Below are 24,882 nucleotides of genomic sequence, written 5' to 3' on the forward strand. Positions count from 1 at the left end.
GAATTCCTAATATTTGAAAGCAAATTCAAGTGAAAACGCTCCCTAAAGTGCCCGGAGTTGTAAATATTATCAGATTGCTGGTCATTTCACGGCTTTCCACTGGTAATGTCTGTGATTACAAACGGCAGGAAATGTAGGAAGAATCGATTTACTTTAATTTCAAGGGGTTCTTCCAAGTTTTTAATCATTTCTGGAAACTCGAATTACGTATTTTAAGAGTTTTACCACAACTAGAGAGTTTTCTTACAAATATGTACTGGAACCGTCAGGATTTTAAAAGAGTCACACAAAACTCGCCAGAGTAATGCAGTCTCAATTGTAAACATAAGCAGTACAGTCCTCACTTACAGGCTTTCTGCACAAATTTTTAGCTGTATAAACAAGAATTCCTAATATTGGAAAGCAAATTCAAGTGAAAATGCTCCCTAAAGTGCCCGGAGTTGTATATATTATCAGTTTGCTGGTCATTTCACGGCTTTCCACTGGTAATGTCTGTGATTACAAACGGCAGGAAATGTAGGAAGAATCTATTTACTTTTATTTCAAGGGGTTCTTCCAAGTTTTTAATCATTTCTGGAAACTCTAATTATGTATTTTAAGAGTTTTACCACAACTAGAGAGTTTTCTTACAAATATGTACTGGAACCGTCAGGGTTTTAACAGAGTCATAAAAAAGTCGCCAGAGTAATGCGGCCTCAATTGTAAAGATAAGCAGTACAGTCCACACTTACAGGCTTTCTGCACAAATTTTTAGCTGTATAAACAAGAATTCCTAATATTTGAAAGCAAATTCAAGTGAAAACGCTCCCTAAAGTGCCCGGAGTTGTAAATATTATCAGTTTGCTGGTCATTTCACGGCTTTCCACTGGTAATGTCTGTGATTACAAACGGCAGGAAATGTAGGAAGAATCTATTTACTTTAATTTCAAGGGGTTCTTCCAAGTTTTTAATCATTTCTGGAAACTCTAATTACGTATTTTAAGAGTTTTACCACAACTAGAGAGCTTTCTTACAAATATGTACTGGAACCGTCAGGATTTTAAAAGAGTCACACAAAACTCGCCAGAGTAATGCGGTCTCAATTGTAAACATAAGCAGTACAGTCCTCACTTACAGGCTTTCTACACAAATTTTTAGCTGTATAAACAAGAATTCCTAATATTTGAAAGCAAATTCAAGTGAAAACGCTCCCTAAAGTCCCCGGAGTTGTAAATATTATCAGTTTGCTGGTCATTTCACGGCTTTCCACTGGTAATGTCTGTGATTACAAACGGCAGGAAATGCAGGAAGAATCGATTTACTTTAATTTCAAGGGGTTCTTCCAAGTATTTAATCATTTCTGGAAACTTTAATTACGTATTTTAAGAGTTTTACCACAACTAGAGAGCTTTCTTACAAATATATACTGGAACCGTCAAGATTTTAAAAGAGTCATACAAAAGTCGCCAGAGTAATGCGGTCTCAATTTTAAACATACGCAGTTTAGACCTCACTTACAGGCTTTCTACACAAATTTTGAGCTGTATAAACAAGAATTCCTAATATTTGAAAGCAAATTCAAGTGAAAACGCTCCCTAAAGTGCCCGGAGTTGTAAATATTATCAGTTTGCTGGTCATTTCACGGCTTTCCACTGGTAATGTCTGTGATTACAAACAGCAGGAAATGTAGGAAGAATCTATTTACTTTAATTTCAAGGGGTTCTTCCAAGTTTTTAATCATTTCTGGAAACTCTAATTACGTATTTTAAGAGTTTTACCACAACTAGAGAGTTTTCTTACAAATATGTACTGGAACCGTCAGGGTTTTAACAGAGTCATAAAAAAGTCGCCAGAGTAATGCGGCCTCAATTGTAAAGATAAGCAGTACAGTCCACACTTACAGGCTTTCTACTCAAATTTTTAGCTGTATAAACAAGAATTCCTAATATTAGAAAGCAAATTCAAGTGAAAACGCTCCCTAAAGTGCCCGGAGTTGTAAATATTATCAGTTTGCTGGTCATTTCACGGCTTTCCAATGGTAATATCTGTGATTACAAACGGCAGGAAATGTAGGAAGAAACTATTTACTTTAGTTTCAAGGGGTTCTTCCAAGTTTTTAATCATTTCTGGAAACTCTAATTACGTATTTTAAGAGTTTTACCACAACTAGAGAGTTTTCTTACAAATATGTACTGGAACCGTCAGAATTTTAACAGAGTCATAAAAAAGTCGCCAGAGTAATGCGGCCTCAATTGTAAACATAAGCAGTACAGTCCTCACTTACTGGCTTTCTACACAAATTTTGAGCTGTATAAACAAGAATTCCTAATATTAGAAAGCAAATTCAAGTGAAAACGCTCCCTAAAGTGCCCGGAGTTGTAAATATTATCAGTTTGCTGGTCATTTCACGGCTTTCCAATGGTAATATCTGTGATTACAAACGGCAGGAAATGTAGGAAGAAACTATTTACTTTAGTTTCAAGGGGTTCTTCCAAGTTTTTAATCATTTCTGGAAACTCTAATTACGTATTTTAAGAGTTTTACCACAACTAGAGAGTTTTCTTACAAATATGTACTGGAACCGTCAGGATTTTAAAAGAGTCACACAAAACTCGCCAGAGTAATGCGGTCTCAATTGTAAACAGAAGCAGTACAGTCCTCACTTACAGGCTTTCTGCACAAATTTTTAGCTGTATAAACAAGAATTCCTAATATTTGAAAGCAAATTCAAGTGAAAAAGCTCCCTAAAGTGCCCGGAGTTGTAAATATTATCAGTTTGCTGGTCATTTCACGGCTTTCCACTGGTAATGTCTGTGATTACAAACGGCAGGAAATGTAGGAAGAATCTATTTACTTTAATTTCAAGGGGTTCTTCCAAGTTTTTAATCATTTCTGGAAACTCTAATTACGTATTTTAAGAGTTTTACCACAACTAGAGAGTTTTCTTACAAATATGTACTGGAACCGTCAGGATTTTAAAAGAGTCACACAAAACTCGCCAGAGTAATGCGGTCTCAATTGTAAACATAAGCAGTACAGTCCTCACTTACAGGCTTTCTGCACAAATTTTTAGCTGTATAAACAAGAATTCCTCATATTTGAAAGCAAATTCAAGTGAAAACGCTCCCTAAAGTGCCCGGAGTTGTAAATATTATCAGTTTGCTGGTCATTTCACGGCTTTCCACTGGTAATGTCTGTGATTAAAAACGGCAGGAAATGCAGGAAGAATCGATTTACTTTAATTTCAAGGGGTTCTTCCAAGTTTTTAATCATTTCTGGAAACTCTAATTACGTATTTTAAGAGTTTTACCACAACTAGAGAGTTTTCTTACAAATATGTACTGGAACCGTCAGAATTTTAACAGAGTCATAAAAAAGTCGCCAGAGTAATGCGGCCTCAATTGTAAACATAAGCAGTACAGTCCTCACTTACTGGCTTTCTACACAAATTTTGAGCTGTATAAATAAGAATTCCTAATATTTGAAAGCAAATTCAAGTGAAAACGCTCCCTAAAGTGCCCAGAGTTGTAAAATTTATCAGTTTGCTGGTCATTTCACAACTTGCCACTGGAAATGTCTGTGATTACAAAGGGCAGGAAATGTAGGAAGAATCGATTTACTTTAATTTCAAGGGGTTCTTCCAAGTTTTTAATCATTTCTGGAAACTCTAATTACGTATTTTAAGAGTTTTACCACAACTAGAGAGTTTTCTTACAAATATGTACTGGAACCGTCAGGATTTTAACAGAGTCATAAAAAAGTCGCCAGAGTAATGCGGCCTCAATTGTAAACATAAGCAGTACAGTCCTCACTTACTGGCTTTCTACACAAATTTTGAGCTGTATAAATAAGAATTCCTAATATTTGAAAGCAAATTCAAGTGAAAAATCTCCCTAAAGTGCCAGGAGTTGTAAATATTATCAGTTTGCTGGTCATTTCACGGCTTTCCAATGGTAATATCTGTGATTACAAACGGCAGGAAATGTAGGAAGAAACTATTTACTTTAGTTTCAAGGGGTTCTTCCAAGTTTTTAATCATTTCTGGAAACTCTAATTACGTATTTTAAGAGTTTTACCACAACTAGAGAGTTTTCTTACAAATATGTACTGGAACCGTCAGGATTTTAAAAGAGTCACACAAAACTCGCCAGAGTAATGCGGTCTCAATTGTAAACAGAAGCAGTACAGTCCTCACTTACAGGCTTTCTGCACAAATTTTTAGCTGTATAAACAAGAATTCCTAATATTTGAAAGCAAATTCAAGTGAAAACGCTCCCTAAAGTGCCCGGAGTTGTAAATATTATCAGTTTGCTGGTCATTTCACGGCTTTACACTGGTAATGTCTGTGATTACAAACGGCAGGAAATGTAGGAAGAATCTATTTACTTTAATTTCAAGGGGTTCTTCCAAGTATTTAATCATTTCTGTAAACTCTAATTACGTATTTTAAGAGTTTTACCACAACTAGAGAGTTTTCTTACAAATATGTACTGGAACCGTCAGGATTTTAAAAGAGTCACACAAAACTCGCCAGAGTAATGCGGTCTCAATTGTAAACATAAGCAGTACAGTCCTCACTTACAGGCTTTCTGCACAAATTTTTAGCTGTATAAACAAGAATTCCTCATATTTGAAAGCAAATTCAAGTGAAAACGCTCCCTAAAGTCCCCGGAGTTGTAAATATTATCAGTTTGCTGGTCATTTCACGGCTTTCCACTGGTTATGTCTGTGATTACAAACGGCAGGAAATGCAGGAAGAATCGATTTACTTTAATTTCAAGGGGTTCTTCCAAGTATTTAATCATTTCTGGAAACTTTAATTACGTATTTTAAGAGTTTTACCACAACTAGAGAGCTTTCTTACAAATATGTACTGGGACCGTCAAGATTTTAAAAGAGTCATACAAAAGTCGCCAGAGTACTGCGGTCTCAATTTTAAACATACGCAGTTTAGACCTCACTTACAGGCTTTCTACACAAATTTTGAGCTGTATAAACAAGAATTCCTAATATTTGAAAGCAAATTCAAGTGAAAACGCTCCCTAAAGTGCCCGGAGTTGTAAATATTATCAGTTTGCTGGTCATTTCACGGCTTTCCACTGGTAATGTCTGTGATTACAAACGGCAGGAAATGTAGGAAGAATCGATTTACTTTAATTTCAAGGGGTTCTTCCAAGTTTTTAATCATTTCTGGAAACTCTAATTACATATTTTAAGAGTTTTACCACAACTAGAGAGTTTTCTTACAAATATGTACTGGAACCGTCAGGGTTTTAACAGAGTCATAAAAAAGTCGCCAGAGTAATGCGGCCTCAATTGTAAAGATAAGCAGTACAGTCCTCACTTACAGGCTTTCTACACAAATTTTTAGCTGTATAAACAAGAATTCCTAATATTAGAAAGCAAATTCAAGTGAAAACGCTCCCTAAAGTGCCCAGAGTTGTAAAATTTATCAGTTTGCTGGTCATTTCACAACTTGCCACTGGAAATGTCTGTGATTACAAAGGGCAGGATATGTAGGAAGAATCGATTTACTTTAATTTCAAGGGGTTCTTCCAAGTTTTTAATCATTTCTGGAAACTCTAATTACGTATTTTAAGAGTTTTACCACAACTAGAGAGTTTTCTTACAAATATGTACTGGAACCGTCAGGATTTTAACAGAGTCATAAAAAAGTCGCCAGAGTAATGCGGCCTCAATTGTAAACATAAGCAGTACAGTCCTCACTTACTGGCTTTCTACACAAATTTTGAGCTGTATAAATAAGAATTCCTAATATTTGAAAGCAAATTCAAGTGAAAAATCTCCCTAAAGTGCCAGGAGTTGTAAATATTATCAGTTTGCTGGTCATTTCACGGCTTTCCAATGGTAATATCTGTGATTACAAACGGCAGGAAATGTAGGAAGAAACTATTTACTTTAGTTTCAAGGGGTTCTTCCAAGTTTTTAATCATTTCTGGAAACTCTAATTACGTATTTTAAGAGTTTTACCACAACTAGAGAGTTTTCTTACAAATATGTACTGGAACCGTCAGGATTTTAAAAGAGTCACACAAAACTCGCCAGAGTAATGCGGTCTCAATTGTAAACAGAAGCAGTACAGTCCTCACTTACAGGCTTTCTGCACAAATTTTTAGCTGTATAAACAAGAATTCCTAATATTTGAAAGCAAATTCAAGTGAAAAAGCTCCCTAAAGTGCCCGGAGTTGTAAATATTATCAGTTTGCTGGTCATTTCACGGCTTTCCACTGGTAATGTCTGTGATTACAAACGGCAGGAAATGTAGAAAGAATCTATTTACTTTAATTTCAAGGGGTTCTTCCAAGTTTTTAATCATTTCTGGAAACTCTAATTACGTATTTTAAGAGTTTTACCACAACTAGAGAGTTTTCTTACAAATATGTACTGGAACCGTCAGGATTTTAAAAGAGTCACACAAAACTCGCCAGAGTAATGCGGTCTCAATTGTAAACATAAGCAGTACAGTCCTCACTTACAGGCTTTCTGCACAAATTTTTAGCTGTATAAACAAGAATTCCCAATATTTGAAACCAAATTCAAGTGAAAACGCTCCCTAAAGTGCCCGGAGTTGTAAATATTATCAGTTTGCTGGTCATTTCACGGCTTTCCACTGGTAATGTCTGTGATTACAAACGGCAGGAAATGTAGGAAGAATCGATTTACTTTAATTTCAAGGGGTTCTTCCAAGTTTTTAATCATTTCTGGAAACTCTAATTACGTATTTTAAGAGTTTTACCACAACTAGAGAGTTTTCTTACAAATATGTACTGGAACCGTCAGGATTTTAACAGAGTCATACAAAAGTCGCCAGAGTAATGCGGCCTCAATTGTAAACATAAGCAGTACAGACCTCACTTACAGGCTTTCTGCACAAATTTTTAGCTGTATAAACAAGAATTCCTCATATTTGAAAGCAAATTCAAGTGAAAACGCTCCCTAAAGTCCCCGGAGTTGTAAATATTATCAGTTTGCTGGTCATTTCACGGCTTTCCACTGGTAATGTCTGTGATTAAAAACGGCAGGAAATGCAGGAAGAATCGATTTACTTTAATTTCAAGGGGTTCTTCCAAGTTTTTAATCATTTCTGGAAACTCTAATTACGTATTTTAAGAGTTTTACCACAACTAGAGAGTTTTCTTACAAATATGTACTGGAACCGTCAGAATTTTAACAGAGTCATAAAAAAGTCGCCAGAGTAATGCGGCCTCAATTGTAAACATAAGCAGTACAGTCCTCACTTACTGGCTTTCTACACAAATTTTGAGCTGTATAAATAAGAATTCCTAATATTTGAAAGCAAATTCAAGTGAAAACGCTCCCTAAAGTGCCCAGAGTTGTAAAATTTATCAGTTTGCTGGTCATTTCACAACTTGCCACTGGAAATGTCTGTGATTACAAAGGGCAGGAAATGTAGGAAGAATCGATTTACTTTAATTTCAAGGGGTTCTTCCAAGTTTTTAATCATTTCTGGAAACTCTAATTACGTATTTTAAGAGTTTTAACACAACTGGAGAGTTTTCTTACAAATATGTACTGGAACCGTCAGGATTTTAACAGAGTCATAAAAAAGTCGCCAGAGTAATGCGGCCTCAATTGTAAACATAAGCAGTACAGTCCTCACTTACTGGCTTTCTACACAAATTTTGAGCTGTATAAATAAGAATTCCTAATATTTGAAAGCAAATTCAAGTGAAAAATCTCCCTAAAGTGCCAGGAGTTGTAAATATTATCAGTTTGCTGGTCATTTCACGGCTTTCCAATGGTAATATCTGTGATTACAAACGGCAGGAAATGTAGGAAGAAACTATTTACTTTAGTTTCAAGGGGTTCTTCCAAGTTTTTAATCATTTCTGGAAACTCTAATTACGTATTTTAAGAGTTTTACCACAACTAGAGAGTTTTCTTACAAATATGTACTGGAACCGTCAGGATTTTAAAAGAGTCACACAAAACTCGCCAGAGTAATGCGGTCTCAATTGTAAACAGAAGCAGTACAGTCCTCACTTACAGGCTTTCTGCACAAATTTTTAGCTGTATAAACAAGAATTCCTAATATTTGAAAGCAAATTCAAGTGAAAACGCTCCCTAAAGTGCCCGGAGTTGTAAATATTATCAGTTTGCTGGTCATTTCACGGCTTTCCACTGGTAATGTCTGTGATTACAAACGGCAGGAAATGTAGGAAGAATCTATTTACTTTAATTTCAAGGGGTTCTTCCAAGTATTTAATCATTTCTGGAAACTCTAATTACGTATTTTAAGAGTTTTACCACAACTAGAGAGTTTTCTTACAAATATGTACTGGAACCGTCAGGATTTTAAAAGAGTCACACAAAACTCGCCAGAGTAATGCGGTCTCAATTGTAAACATAAGCAGTACAGTCCTCACTTACAGGCTTTCTGCACAAATTTTTAGCTGTATAAACAAGAATTCCTCATATTTGAAAGCAAATTCAAGTGAAAACGCTCCCTAAAGTCCCCGGAGTTGTAAATATTATCAGTTTGCTGGTCATTTCACGGCTTTCCACTGGTTATGTCTGTGATTACAAACGGCAGGAAATGCAGGAAGAATCGATTTACTTTAATTTCAAGGGGTTCTTCCAAGTATTTAATCATTTCTGGAAACTTTAATTACGTATTTTAAGAGTTTTACCACAACTAGAGAGCTTTCTTACAAATATGTACTGGGACCGTCAAGATTTTAAAAGAGTCATACAAAAGTCGCCAGAGTACTGCGGTCTCAATTTTAAACATACGCAGTTTAGACCTCACTTACAGGCTTTCTACACAAATTTTGAGCTGTATAAACAAGAATTCCTAATATTTGAAAGCAAATTCAAGTGAAAACGCTCCCTAAAGTGCCCGGAGTTGTAAATATTATCAGTTTGCTGGTCATTTCACGGCTTTCCACTGGTAATGTCTGTGATTACAAACGGCAGGAAATGTAGGAAGAATCGATTTACTTTAATTTCAAGGGGTTCTTCCAAGTTTTTAATCATTTCTGGAAACTCTAATTACGTATTTTAAGAGTTTTACCACAACTAGAGAGTTTTCTTACAAATATGTACTGGAACCGTCAGGGTTTTAACAGAGTCATAAAAAAGTCGCCAGAGTAATGCGGCCTCAATTGTAAAGATAAGCAGTACAGTCCTCACTTACAGGCTTTCTACACAAATTTTTAGCTGTATAAACAAGAATTCCTAATATTAGAAAGCAAATTCAAGTGAAAACGCTCCCTAAAGTGCCCAGAGTTGTAAAATTTATCAGTTTGCTGGTCATTTCACAACTTGCCACTGGAAATGTCTGTGATTACAAAGGGCAGGATATGTAGGAAGAATCGATTTACTTTAATTTCAAGGGGTTCTTCCAAGTTTTTAATCATTTCTGGAAACTCTAATTACGTATTTTAAGAGTTTTACCACAACTAGAGAGTTTTCTTACAAATATGTACTGGAACCGTCAGGATTTTAACAGAGTCATAAAAAAGTCGCCAGAGTAATGCGGCCTCAATTGTAAACATAAGCAGTACAGTCCTCACTTACTGGCTTTCTACACAAATTTTGAGCTGTATAAATAAGAATTCCTAATATTTGAAAGCAAATTCAAGTGAAAAATCTCCCTAAAGTGCCAGGAGTTGTAAATATTATCAGTTTGCTGGTCATTTCACGGCTTTCCAATGGTAATATCTGTGATTACAAACGGCAGAAAATGTAGGAAGAAACTATTTACTTTAGTTTCAAGGGGTTCTTCCAAGTTTTTAATCATTTCTGGAAACTCTAATTACGTATTTTAAGAGTTTTACCACAACTAGAGAGTTTTCTTACAAATATGTACTGGAACCGTCAGGATTTTAAAAGAGTCACACAAAACTCGCCAGAGTAATGCGGTCTCAATTGTAAACAGAAGCAGTACAGTCCTCACTTACAGGCTTTCTGCACAAATTTTTAGCTGTATAAACAAGAATTCCTAATATTTGAAAGCAAATTCAAGTGAAAAAGCTCCCTAAAGTGCCCGGAGTTGTAAATATTATCAGTTTGCTGGTCATTTCACGGCTTTCCACTGGTAATGTCTGTGATTACAAACGGCAGGAAATGTAGAAAGAATCTATTTACTTTAATTTCAAGGGGTTCTTCCAAGTTTTTAATCATTTCTGGAAACTCTAATTACGTATTTTAAGAGTTTTACCACAACTAGAGAGTTTTCTTACAAATATGTACTGGAACCGTCAGGATTTTAAAAGAGTCACACAAAACTCGCCAGAGTAATGCGGTCTCAATTGTAAACATAAGCAGTACAGTCCTCACTTACAGGCTTTCTGCACAAATTTTTAGCTGTATAAACAAGAATTCCTAATATTTGAAAGCAAATTCAAGTGAAAACGCTCCCTAAAGTGCCCGGAGTTGTAAATATTATCAGTTTGCTGGTCATTTCACGGCTTTCCACTGGTAATGTCTGTGATTACAAACGGCAGGAAATGTAGGAAGAATCGATTTACTTTAATTTCAAGGGGTTCTTCCAAGTTTTTAATCATTTCTGGAAACTCTAATTACGTATTTTAAGAGTTTTACCACAACTAGAGAGTTTTCTTACAAATATGTACTGGAACCGTCAGGATTTTAACAGAGTCATACAAAAGTCGCCAGAGTAATGCGGCCTCAATTGTAAACATAAGCAGTACAGACCTCACTTACAGGCTTTCTGCACAAATTTTTAGCTGTATAAACAAGAATTCCTCATATTTGAAAGCAAATTCAAGTGAAAACGCTCCCTAAAGTCCCCGGAGTTGTAAATATTATCAGTTTGCTGGTCATTTCACGGCTTTCCACTGGTAATGTCTGTGATTACAAACGGCAGGAAATGCAGGAAGAATCGATTTACTTTAATTTCAAGGGGTTCTTCCAAGTATTTAATCATTTCTGGAAACTTTAATTACGTATTTTAAGAGTTTTACCACAACTAGAGAGCTTTCTTACAAATATGTACTGGGACCGTCAAGATTTTAAAAGAGTCATACAAAAGTCGCCAGAGTACTGCGGTCTCAATTTTAAACATACGCAGTTTAGACCTCACTTACAGGCTTTCTACACAAATTTTGAGCTGTATAAACAAGAATTCCTAATATTTGAAAGCAAATTCAAGTGAAAACGCTCCCTAAAGTGCCCGGAGTTGTAAATATTATCAGTTTGCTGGTCATTTCACGGCTTTCCACTGGTAATGTCTGTGATTACAAACGGCAGGAAATGTAGGAAGAATCGATTTACTTTAATTTCAAGGGGTTCTTCCAAGTTTTTAATCATTTCTGGAAACTCTAATTACGTATTTTAAGAGTTTTACCACAACTAGAGAGTTTTCTTACAAATATGTACTGGAACCGTCAGGGTTTTAACAGAGTCATAAAAAAGTCGCCAGAGTAATGCGGCCTCAATTGTAAAGATAAGCAGTACAGTCCTCACTTACAGGCTTTCTACACAAATTTTTAGCTGTATAAACAAGAATTCCTAATATTAGAAAGCAAATTCAAGTGAAAACGCTCCCTAAAGTGCCCAGAGTTGTAAAATTTATCAGTTTGCTGGTCATTTCACAACTTGCCACTGGAAATGTCTGTGATTACAAAGGGCAGGATATGTAGGAAGAATCGATTTACTTTAATTTCAAGGGGTTCTTCCAAGTTTTTAATCATTTCTGGAAACTCTAATTACGTATTTTAAGAGTTTTACCACAACTAGAGAGTTTTCTTACAAATATGTACTGGAACCGTCAGGATTTTAACAGAGTCATAAAAAAGTCGCCAGAGTAATGCGGCCTCAATTGTAAACATAAGCAGTACAGTCCTCACTTACTGGCTTTCTACACAAATTTTGAGCTGTATAAATAAGAATTCCTAATATTTGAAAGCAAATTCAAGTGAAAAATCTCCCTAAAGTGCCAGGAGTTGTAAATATTATCAGTTTGCTGGTCATTTCACGGCTTTCCAATGGTAATATCTGTGATTACAAACGGCAGAAAATGTAGGAAGAAACTATTTACTTTAGTTTCAAGGGGTTCTTCCAAGTTTTTAATCATTTCTGGAAACTCTAATTACGTATTTTAAGAGTTTTACCACAACTAGAGAGTTTTCTTACAAATATGTACTGGAACCGTCAGGATTTTAAAAGAGTCACACAAAACTCGCCAGAGTAATGCGGTCTCAATTGTAAACAGAAGCAGTACAGTCCTCACTTACAGGCTTTCTGCACAAATTTTTAGCTGTATAAACAAGAATTCCTAATATTTGAAAGCAAATTCAAGTGAAAAAGCTCCCTAAAGTGCCCGGAGTTGTAAATATTATCAGTTTGCTGGTCATTTCACGGCTTTCCACTGGTAATGTCTGTGATTACAAACGGCAGGAAATGTAGAAAGAATCTATTTACTTTAATTTCAAGGGGTTCTTCCAAGTTTTTAATCATTTCTGGAAACTCTAATTACGTATTTTAAGAGTTTTACCACAACTAGAGAGTTTTCTTACAAATATGTACTGGAACCGTCAGGATTTTAAAAGAGTCACACAAAACTCGCCAGAGTAATGCGGTCTCAATTGTAAACATAAGCAGTACAGTCCTCACTTACAGGCTTTCTGCACAAATTTTTAGCTGTATAAACAAGAATTCCTAATATTTGAAAGCAAATTCAAGTGAAAACGCTCCCTAAAGTGCCCGGAGTTGTAAATATTATCAGTTTGCTGGTCATTTCACGGCTTTCCACTGGTAATGTCTGTGATTACAAACGGCAGGAAATGTAGGAAGAATCGATTTACTTTAATTTCAAGGGGTTCTTCCAAGTTTTTAATCATTTCTGGAAACTCTAATTACGTATTTTAAGAGTTTTACCACAACTAGAGAGTTTTCTTACAAATATGTACTGGAACCGTCAGGATTTTAACAGAGTCATACAAAAGTCGCCAGAGTAATGCGGCCTCAATTGTAAACATAAGCAGTACAGACCTCACTTACAGGCTTTCTGCACAAATTTTTAGCTGTATAAACAAGAATTCCTCATATTTGAAAGCAAATTCAAGTGAAAACGCTCCCTAAAGTCCCCGGAGTTGTAAATATTATCAGTTTGCTGGTCATTTCACGGCTTTCCACTGGTAATGTCTGTGATTACAAACGGCAGGAAATGCAGGAAGAATCGATTTACTTTAATTTCAAGGGGTTCTTCCAAGTATTTAATCATTTCTGGAAACTTTAATTACGTATTTTAAGAGTTTTACCACAACTAGAGAGCTTTCTTACAAATATGTACTGGGACCGTCAAGATTTTAAAAGAGTCATACAAAAGTCGCCAGAGTACTGCGGTCTCAATTTTAAACATACGCAGTTTAGACCTAACTTACAGGCTTTCTACACAAATTTTGACCTGTATAAACAAGAATTCCTAATATTTGAAAGCAAATTCAAGTGAAAACGCTCCCTAAAGTGCCCGGAGTTGTAAATATTATCAGTTTGCTGGTCATTTCACGGCTTTCCAATGGTAATGTCTGTGATTACAAACGGCAGGAAATGTAGGAAGAATCGATTTACTTTAATTTCAAGGGGTTCTTCCAAGTTTTTAATCATTTCTGGAAACTCTAATTACGTATTTTAAGAGTTTTACCACAACTAGAGAGTTTTCTTACAAATATGTACTGGAACCGTCAGGGTTTTAACAGAGTCATAAAAAAGTCGCCAGAGTAATGCGGCCTCAATTGTAAAGATAAGCAGTACAGTCCACACTTACAGGCTTTCTACACAAATTTTTAGCTGTATAAACAAGAATTCCTAATATTAGAAAGCAAATTCAAGTGAAAACGCTCCCTAAAGTGCCCAGAGTTGTAAAATTTATCAGTTTGCTGGTCATTTCACAACTTGCCACTAGAAATGTCTGTGATTACAAACGGCAGGAAATGTAGGAAGAATCGATTTACTTTAATTTCAAGGGGTTCTTCCAAGTTTTTAATCATTTCTGGAAACTCTAATTACGTATTTTAAGAGTTTTACCACAACTAGAGAGTTTTCTTACAAATATGTACTGGAACCGTCAGGATTTTAACAGAGTCATAAAAAAGTCGCCAGAGTAATGCGGCCTCAATTGTAAACATAAGCAGTACAGTCCTCACTTACTGGCTTTCTACACAAATTTTGAGCTGTATAAATAAGAATTCCTAATATTTGAAAGCAAATTCAAGTGAAAAATCTCCCTAAAGTGCCAGGAGTTGTAAATATTATCATTTTGCTGGTCATTTCACGGCTTTCCAATGCTAATATCTGTGATTACAAACGGCAGGAAATGTAGGAAGAAACTATTTACTTTAGTTTCAAGGGGTTCTTCCAAGTTTTTAATCATTTCTGGAAACTCTAATTACGTATTTTAAGAGTTTTACCACAACTAGAGAGTTTTCTTACAAATATGTATTGGAACCGTCAGGATTTTAAAAGAGTCACACAAAACTCGCCAGAGTAATGCGGTCTCAATTGTAAACAGAAGCAGTACAGTCCTCACTTAAAGGCTTTCTGCACAAATTTTTAGCTGTATAAACAAGAATTCCTAATATTTGAAAGCAAATTCAAGTGAAAAAGCTCCCTAAAGTGCCCGGAGTTGTAAATATTATCAGTTTGCTGGTCATTTCACGGCTTTCCACTGGTAATGTCTGTGATTACAAACGGCAGGAAATGTAGGAAGAATCTATTTACTTTAATTTCAAGGGGTTCTTCCAAGTTTTTAATCATTTCTGGAAACTCTAATTACGTATTTTAAGAGTTTTACCACAACTAGAGAGTTTTCTTACAAATATGTACTGGAACCGTCAGGATTTTAAAAGAGTCATACAAAAGTCGCCAGAGTACTGCGGTCTCAATTTTAAACATACGCAGTTTAGACCTCACTTACAGGCTTTCTACACAAATTTTGAGCTGTATAAACAAGAATTCCTAATATTTGAAAGCAAATTCAAGTGAAAACGCTCCCTAAAGTGCCCGGAGTTGTAAATATTATCAGTTTGCTGGTCATTTCACGGCTTTCCACTGGTAATGTCTGTGATTACAAACGGCAGGAAATGTAGGAAGAATCGATTTACTTTAATTTCAAGGGGTTCTTCCAAGTTTTTAATCATTTCTGGAAACTCTAATTACGTATTTTAAGAGTTTTACCACAACTAGAGAGTTTTCTTACAAATATGTACTGGAACCGTCAGGATTTTAACAGAGTCACACAAAACTCGCCAGAGTAATGCAGTCTCAATTGTAAACATAAGCAGTACAGTCCTCACTTACAGGCTTTCTGCACAAATTTTTAGCTGTATAAACAAGAATTCCTAATATTGGAAAGCAAATTCAAGTGAAAATGCTCCCTAAAGTGCCCGGAGTTGTATATATTATCAGTTTGCTGGTCATTTCACGGCTTTCCACTGGTAATGTCTGTGATTACAAACGGCAGGAAATGTAGGAAGAATCTATTTACTTTTATTTCAAGGGGTTCTTCCAAGTTTTTAATCATTTCTGGAAACTCTAATTACGTATTTTAAGAGTTTTACCACAACTAGAGAGTTTTCTTACAAATATGTACTGGAACCGTCAGGGTTTTAACAGAGTCATAAAAAAGTCGCCAGAGTAATGCGGCCTCAATTGTAAAGATAAGCAGTACAGTCCACACTTACAGGCTTTCTGCACAAATTTTTAGCTGTATAAACAAGAATTCCTAATATTTGAAAGCAAATTCAAGTGAAAACGCTCCCTAAGTGCCCGGAGTTGTAAATATTATCAGTTTGCTGGTCATTTCACGGCTTTCCACTGGTAATGTCTGTGATTACAAACAGCAGGAAATGTAGGAAGAATCTATTTACTTTAATTTCAAGGGGTTCTTCCAAGTTTTTAATCATTTCTGGAAACTCTAATTACGTATTTTAAGAGTTTTACCACAACTAGAGAGTTTTCTTACAAATATGTACTGGAACCGTCAGGGTTTTAACAGAGTCATAAAAAAGTCGCCAGAGTAATGCGGCCTCAATTGTAAAGATAAGCAGTACAGTCCACACTTACAGGCTTTCTACTCAAATTTTTAGCTGTATAAACAAGAATTCCTAATATTAGAAAGCAAATTCAAGTGAAAACGCTCCCTAAAGTGCCCAGAGTTGTAAAATTTATCAGTTTGCTGGTCATTTCACAACTTGCCACTGGAAATGTCTGTGATTACAAAGGGCAGGAAATGTAGGAAGAATCGATTTACTTTAATTTCAAGGGGTTCTTCCAAGTTTTTAATCATTTCTGGAAACTCTAATTACGTATTTTAAGAGTTTTACCACAACTAGAGAGTTTTCTTACAAATATGTACTGGAACCGTCAGGATTATAACAGAGTCATAAAAAAGTCGCCAGAGTAATGCGGCCTCAATTGTAAACATAAGCAGTACAGTCCTCACTTACTGGCTTTCTACACAAATTTTGAGCTGTATAAATAAGAATTCCTAATATTTGAAAGCAAATTCAAGTGAAAAATCTCCCTAAAGTGCCAGGAGTTGTAAATATTATCAGTTTGCTGGTCATTTCACGGCTTTCCAATGGTAATATCTGTGATTACAAACGGCAGGAAATGTAGGAAGAAACTATTTACTTTAGTTTCAAGGGTTTCTTCCAAGTTTTTAATCATTTCTGGAAACTCTAATTACGTATTTTAAGAGTTTTACCACAACTAGAGAGTTTTCTTACAAATATGTACTGGAACCGTCAGGGTTTTAACAGAGTCATAAAAAAGTCGCCAGAGTAATGCGGCCTCAATTGTAAACATAAGCAGTACAGTCCTCACTTACTGGCTTTCTACACAAATTTTGAGCTGTATAAATAAGAATTCCTAATATTTGAAAGCAAATTCAAGTGAAAAATCTCTCTAAAGTGCCAGGAGTTGTAAATATTATCAGTTTGCTGGTCATTTCACGGCTTTCCAATGGTAATATCTGTGATTACAAACGGCAGGAAATGTAGGAAGAATCGATTTACTTTAATTTCAAGGGGTTCTTCCAAGTTTTTAATCATTTCTGGAAACTCTAATTACGTATTTTAAGAGTTTTACCACAACTAGAGAGTTTTCTTACAAATATGTACTGGAACCGTCAGGATTTTAACAGAGTCACACAAAAGTCACCAGAGTAATGCGGTCTCAATTGTAAACATAAGCAGTACAGTCCTCACTTACAGGCTTTCTGCACAAATTTTTAGCTGTATAAACAAGAATTCCTAATATTTGAAAGCAAATTCAAGTGAAAATGCTCCCTAAAGTGCCCGGAGTTGTATATATTATCAGTTTGCTGGTCATTTCACGGCTTTCCACTGGTAATGTCTGTGATTACAAACGGCAGGAAATGTAGGAAGAATCTATTTACTTTTATTTCAAGGGGTTCTTCCAAGTTTTTAATCATTTCTGGAAACTCTAATTACGTATTTTAAGAGTTTTACCACAACTAGAGAGTTTTCTTACAAATATGTACTGGAACCGTCAGGGTTTTAACAGAGTCATAAAAAAGTCGCCAGAGTAATGCGGCCTCAATTGTAAAGATAAGCAGTACAGTCCACACTTACAGGCTTTCTACACAAATTTTTAGCTGTATAAACAAGAATTCCTAATATTAGAAAGCAAATTCAAGTGAAAACGCTCCCTAAAGTGCCCAGAGTTGTAAAATTTATCAGTTTGCTGGTCATTTCACAACTTGCCACTAGAAATGTGTGTGATTACAAACGGCAGGAAATGTAGGAAGAATCGATTTACTTTAATTTCAAGGGGTTCTTCCAAGTTTTTAATCATTTCAGGAAACTCTAATTACGTATTTTAAGAGTTTTACCACAACTAGAGAGTTTTCTTACAAATATGTACTGGAACCGTCAGGATTTTAACAGAGTCATAAAAAAGTCGCCAGAGTAATGCGGCCTCAATTGTAAACATAAGCAGTACAGTCCTCACTTACTGGATTTCTACACAAATTTTGAGCTGTATAAATAAGAATTCCTAATATTTGAAAGCAAATTCAAGTGAAAACGCTCCCTAAAGTGCCCAGAGTTGTAAAATTTATCAGTTTGCTGGTCATTTCACAACTTGCCACTGGAAATGTCTGTGATTACAAAGGGCAGGAAATGTAGGAAGAATCGATTTACTTTAATTTCAAGGGGTTCTTCCAAGTTTTTAATCATTTCTGGAAACTCTAATTACGTATTTTAAGAGTTTTACCACAACTAGAGAGTTTTCTTACAAATATGTACTGGAACCGTCAGGATTTTAACAGAGTCATAAAAAAGTCGCCAGAGTAATGCGGCCTCAATTGTAAACATAAGCAGTACAGTCCTCACTTACTGGCTTTCTACACAAATTTTGAGCTGTATAAATAAGAATTCCTAATATTTGAAAGCAAATTCAAGTGAAAAATCTCCCTAAAGTGCCAGGAGTTGTAAATATTATCAGTTTGCTGGTCATTTCACGGCTTTCCAATGGTAATATCTGTGATTACAAACGGCAGGAAATGTAGGAAGAAACTATTTACTTTAGTTTCAAGGGGTTCTTCCAAGTTTTTAATCATTTCTGGAAACTCTAATTACGTATTTTAAGAGTTTTACCACAACTAGAGAGTTTTCTTACAAATATGTACTGGAACCGTCAGGATTTTAAAAGAGTCACACAAAACTCGCCAGAGTAATGCGGTCTCAATTGTAAACAGAAGCAGTACAGTCCTCACTTACAGGCTTTCTGCACAAATTTTTAGCTGTATAAACAAGAATTCCTCATATTTGAAAGCAAATTCAAGTGAAAACGCTCCCTAAAGTCCCCGGAGTTGTAAATATTATCAGTTTGCTGGTCATTTCACGGCTTTCCACTGGTTATGTCTGTGATTACAAACGGCAGGAAATGCAGGAAGAATCGATTTACTTTAATTTCAAGGGGTTCTTCCAAGTATTTAATCATTTCTGGAAACTTTAATTACGTATTTTAAGAGTTTTACCACAACTAGAGAGCTTTCTTACAAATATGTACTGGGACCGTCAAGATTTTAAAAGAGTCATACAAAAGTCGCCAGAGTACTGCGGTCTCAATTTTAAACATACGCAGTTTAGACCTCACTTACAGGCTTTCTACACAAATTTTGAGCTGTATAAACAAGAATTCCTAATATTAGAAAGCAAATTCAAGTGAAAACGCTCCCTAAAGTGCCCAGAGTTGTAAAATTTATCAGTTTGCTGGTCATTTCACAACTTGCCACTGGAAATGTCTGTGATTACAAAGGGCAGGAAATGTAGGAAGAATCGATTTACTTTAATTTCAAGGGGTTCTTCCAAGTTTTTAATCATTTCTGGAAACTCTAATTACGTATTTTAAGAGTTTTACCACAACTAGAGAGTTTTCTTACAAATATGTACTGGAACCGTCAGGATTTTAACAGAGTCATAAAAAAGTCGCCAGAGTAATGCGGCCTCAATTGTAAACATAAGCAGTACAGTCCTCACTTACTGGCTTTCTACACAAATTTTGAGCTGTATAAATAAGAATTCCTAATATTTGAAAGCAAATTCAAGTGAAAAATCTCCCTAAAGTGCCAGGAGTTGTAAATATTATCAGTTTGCTGGTCATTTCACGGCTTTCCAATGGTAATATCTGTGATTACAAACGGCAGGAAATGTAGGAAGAAACTATTTACTTTAGTTTCAAGGGGTTCTTCCAAGTTTTTAATCATTTCTGGAAACTCTAATTACGTATTTTAAGAGTTTTACCACAACTAGAGAGTTTTCTTACAAATATGTACTGGAACCGTCAGGATTTTAAAAGAGTCACACAAAACTCGCCAGAGTAATGCGGTCTCAATTGTAAACAGAAGCAGTACAGTCCTCACTTACAGGCTTTCTGCACAAATTTTTAGCTGTATAAACAAGAATTCCTAATATTTGAAAGCAAATTCAAGTGAAAAAGCTCCCTAAAGTGCCCGGAGCTGTAAATATTATCAGTTTGCTGGTCATTTCACGGCTTTCCACTGGTAATGTCTGTGATTACAAACGGCAGGAAATGTAGGAAGAATCTATTTACTTTAATTTCAAGGGGTTCTTCCAAGTTTTTAATCATTTCTGGAAACTCTAATTACGTATTTTAAGAGTTTTACCACAACTAGAGAGTTTTCTTACAAATATGTACTGGAACCGTCAGGATTTTAAAAGAGTCACACAAAACTCGCCAGAATAATGCGGTCTCAATTGTAAACATAAGCAGTACAGTCCTCACTTACAGGCTTTCTGCACAAATTTTTAGCTGTATAAACAAGAATTCCTAATATTTGAAAGCAAATTCAAGTGAAAACGCTCCCTAAAGTGCCCGGAGTTGTAAATATTATCAGTTTGCTGGTCATTTCACGGCTTTCCACTGGTAATGTCTGTGATTACAAACGGCAGGAAATGTAGGAAGAATCTATTTACTTTAATTTCAAGGGGTTCTTCCAAGTTTTTAATCATTTCTGGAAACTCTAATTACGTATTTTAAGAGTTTTACCACAACTAGAGAGTTTTCTTACAAATATGTACTGGAACCGTCAGGATTTTAACAGAGTCATACAAAAGTCGCCAGAGTAATGCGGCCTCAATTGTAAACATAAGCAGTACAGACCTCACTTACAGGCTTTCTGCACAAATTTTTAGCTGTATAAACAAGAATTCCTCATATTTGAAAGCAAATTAAAGTGAAAACGCTCCCTAAAGTCCCCGGAGTTGTAAATATTATCAGTTTGCTGGTCATTTCACGGCTTTCCACTGGTAATGTCTGTGATTACAAACGGCAGGAAATGCAGGAAGAATCGATTTACTTTAATTTCAAGGGGTTCTTCCAAGTATTTAATCATTTCTGGAAACTTTAATTACGTATTTTAAGAGTTTTACCACAACTAGAGAGCTTTCTTACAAATATGTACTGGGACCGTCAATATTTTAAAAGAGTCATACAAAAGTCGCCAGAGTACTGCGGTCTCAATTTTAAACATACGCAGTTTAGACCTCACTCACAGGCTTTCTACACAAATTTTGAGCTGTATAAACAAGAATTCCTAATATTTGAAAGCAAATTCAAGTGAAAACGCTCCCTAAAGTGCCCGGAGTTGTAAATATTATCAGTTTGCTGGTAATTTCACGGCTTTCCACTGGTAATGTCTGTGATTACAAACGGCAGGAAATGTAGGAAGAATCGATTTACTTTAATTTCAAGGGGTTCTTCCAAGTTTTTAATCATTTCTGGAAACTCTAATTACGTATTTTAAGAGTTTTACCACAACTAGAGAGTTTTCTTACAAATATGTACTGGAACCGTCAGGATTTTAACAGAGTCACACAAAACTCACCAGAGTAATGCTGTCTCAATTGTAAACATAAGCAGTACAGTCCTCACTTACAGGCTTTCTGCACAAATTTTGAGCTGTATAAACAAGAATTCCTAATATTTGAAAGCAAATTCAAGTGAAAATGCTTCCTAAAGTGCCCGGAGTTGTATATATTATCAGTTTGCTGGTCATTTCACGGCTTTCCACTGGTAATGTCTGTGATTACAAACGGCAGGAAATGTAGGAAGAATCTATTTACTTTTATTTCAAGGGGTTCTTCCAAGTTTTTAATCATTTCTGGAAACTCTAATTACGTATTTTAAGAGTTTTACCACAACTAGAGAGTTTTCTTACAAATATGTACTGGAACCGTCAGGGTTTTAACAGAGTCATAAAAAAGTCGCCAGAGTAATGCGGCCTCAATTGTAAAGATAAGCAGTACAGTCCACACTTACAGGCTTTCTACACAAATTTTTAGCTGTATAAACAAGAATTCCTAATATTAGAAAGCAAATTCAAGTGAAAACGCTCCCTAAAGTGCCCAGAGTTGTAAAATTTATCAGTTTGCTGGTCATTTCACAACTTGCCACTAGAAATGTCTGTGATTACAAACGGCAGGAAATGTAGGAAGAATCGATTTACTTTAATTTCAAGGGGTTCTTCCAAGTTTTTAATCATTTCTGGAAACTCTAATTACGTATTTTAAGAGTTTTACCACAACTAGAGAGTTTTCTTACAAATATGTACTGGAACCGTCAGGATTTTAACAGAGTCATAAAAAAGTCGCCAGAGTAATGCGGCCTCAATTGTAAACATAAGCAGTACAGTCCTCACTTACTGGCTTTCTACACAAATTTTGAGCTGTATAAATAATAATTCCTAATATTTGAAAGCAAATTCAAGTGAAAAATCTCCCTAAAGTGCCAGGAGTTGTAAATATTATCATTTTGCTGGTCATTTCACGGCTTTCCAATGCTAATATCTGTGATTACAAACGGCAGGAAATGTAGGAAGAAACTATTTACTTTAGTTTCAAGGGGTTCTTCCAAGTTTTTAATCATTTCTGGAAACTCTAATTACGTATTTTAAGAGTTTTACCACAACTAGAGAGTTTTATTACAAATATGTACTGGAACCGTCAGGATTTTAAAAGAGTCACACAAAACTCGCCAGAGTAATGCGGTCTCAATTGTAAACAGAAGCAGTACAGTCCTCACTTACAGGCTTTCTGCACAAATTTTTAGCTGTATAAACAAGAATTCCTAATATTTGAAAGCAAATTCAAGTGAAAAAGCTCCCTAAAGTGCCCGGAGTTGTAAATATTATCAGTTTGCTGGTCATTTCACGGCTTTCAACTGGTAATGTCTGTGATTACAAACGGCAGGAAATGTAGGAAGAATCTATTTACTTTAATTTCAAGGGGTTCTTCCAAGTTTTTAATCATTTCTGGAAACTCTAATTACGTATTTTAAGAGTTTTACCACAACTAGAGAGCTTTCTTACAAATATGTACTGGAACCGTCAGGATTTTAAAAGAGTCATACAAAACTCGCCAGAGTAATGCGGTCTCAATTGTAAACATAAGCAGTACAGTCCTCACTTACAGGCTTTCTGCACAAATTTTTAGCTGTATAAACAAGAATTCCTAATATTTGAAAGCAAATTCAAGTGAAAACGGTCCCTAAAGTCCCCGGAGTTGTAAATATTATCAGTTTGCTGGTCATTTCACGGCTTTCCACTGGTAATGTCTGTGATTACAAACGGCAGGAAATGTAGGAAGAATCGATTTACTTTAATTTCAAGGGGTTCTTCCAAGTTTTTAATCATTTCTGGAAACTCTAATTACGTATTTTAAGAGTTTTACCATAACTAGAGAGTTTTCTTACAAATATGTACTGGAACCGTCAGGATTTTAACAGAGTCATACAAAAGTCGCCAGAGTAATGCGGCCTCAATTGTAAACATAAGCAGTACAGTCCTCACTTACTGGCTTTCTACACAAATTTTGAGCTGTATAAATAAGAATTCCTAATATTTGAAAGCAAATTCAAGTGAAAACGCTCCCTAAAGTCCCCGGAGTTGTAAATATTATCAGTTTGCTGGTCATTTCACGGCTTTCCACTGGTAATGTCTGTGATTACAAACGGCAGGAAATGCAGGAAGAATCGATTTACTTTAATTTCAAGGGGTTCTTCCAAGTATTTAATAATTTCTGGAAACTTTAATTACGTATTTTAAGAGTTTTACCACAACTAGAGAGCTTTCTTACAAATATGTACTGGGACCGTCAAGATTTTAAAAGAGTCATACAAAAGTCGCCAGAGTACTGCGGTCTCAATTTTAAACATACGCAGTTTAGACCTCACTTACAGGCTTTCTACACAAATTTTGAGCTGTATAAACAAGAATTCCTAATATTTGAAAGCAAATTCAAGTGAAAACGCTCCCTAAAGTGCCCGGAGTTGTAAATATTATCAGTTTGCTGGTCATTTCACGGCTTTCCACTGGTAATGTCTGTGATTACAAACGGCAGGAAATGTAGGAAGAATCGATTTACTTTAATTTCAAGGGGTTCTTCCAAGTTTTTAATCATTTCTGGAAACTCTAATTACGTATTTTAAGAGTTTTACCACAACTAGAGAGTTTTCTTACAAATATGTACTGGAACCGTCAGGATTTTAACAGAGTCACACAAAACTCGCCAGAGTAATGCAGTCTCAATTGTAAACATAAGCAGTACAGTCCTCACTTACAGGCTTTCTGCACAAATTTTTAGCTGTATAAACAAGAATTCCTAATATTGGAAAGCAAATTCAAGTGAAAATGCTCCCTAAACTGCCCGGAGTTGTATATATTATCAGTTTGCTGGTCATTTCACGGCTTTCCACTGGTAATGTCTGTGATTACAAACGGCAGGAAATATAGGAAGAATCTATTTACTTTTATTTCAAGGGGTTCTTCCAAGTTTTTAATCATTTCTGGAAACTCTAATTACGTATTTTAAGAGTTTTACCACAACTAGAGAGTTTTCTTACAAATATGTACTGGAACCGTCAGGGTTTTAACAGAGTCATAAAAAAGTCGCCAGAGTAATGCGGCCTCAATTGTAAAGATAAGCAGTACAGTCCACACTTACAGGCTTTCTGCACAAATTTTTAGCTGTATAAACAAGAATTCCTAATATTTGAAAGCAAATTCAAGTGAAAACGCTCCCTAAAGTGCCCGGAGTTGTAAATATTATCAGTTTGCTGGTCATTTCACGGCTTTCCACTGGTAATGTCTGTGATTACAAACGGCAGGAAATGTAGGAAGAATCTATTTACTTTAATTTCAAGGGGTTCTTCCAAGTTTTTAATCATTTCTGGAAACTCTAATTACGTATTTTAAGAGTTTTACCACAACTAGAGAGCTTTCTTACAAATATGTACTGGAACCGTCAGGATTTTAAAAGAGTCACACAAAACTCGCCAGAGTAATGCGGTCTCAATTGTAAACATAAGCAGTACAGTCCTCACTTACAGGCTTTCTACAGAAATTTTTTG

This window comes from Myotis nattereri, assembly GCF_964212035.1.
Source record: "Myotis nattereri genome assembly, chromosome: 19".
Lineage (NCBI taxonomy): Eukaryota > Metazoa > Chordata > Mammalia > Chiroptera > Vespertilionidae > Myotis > Myotis nattereri.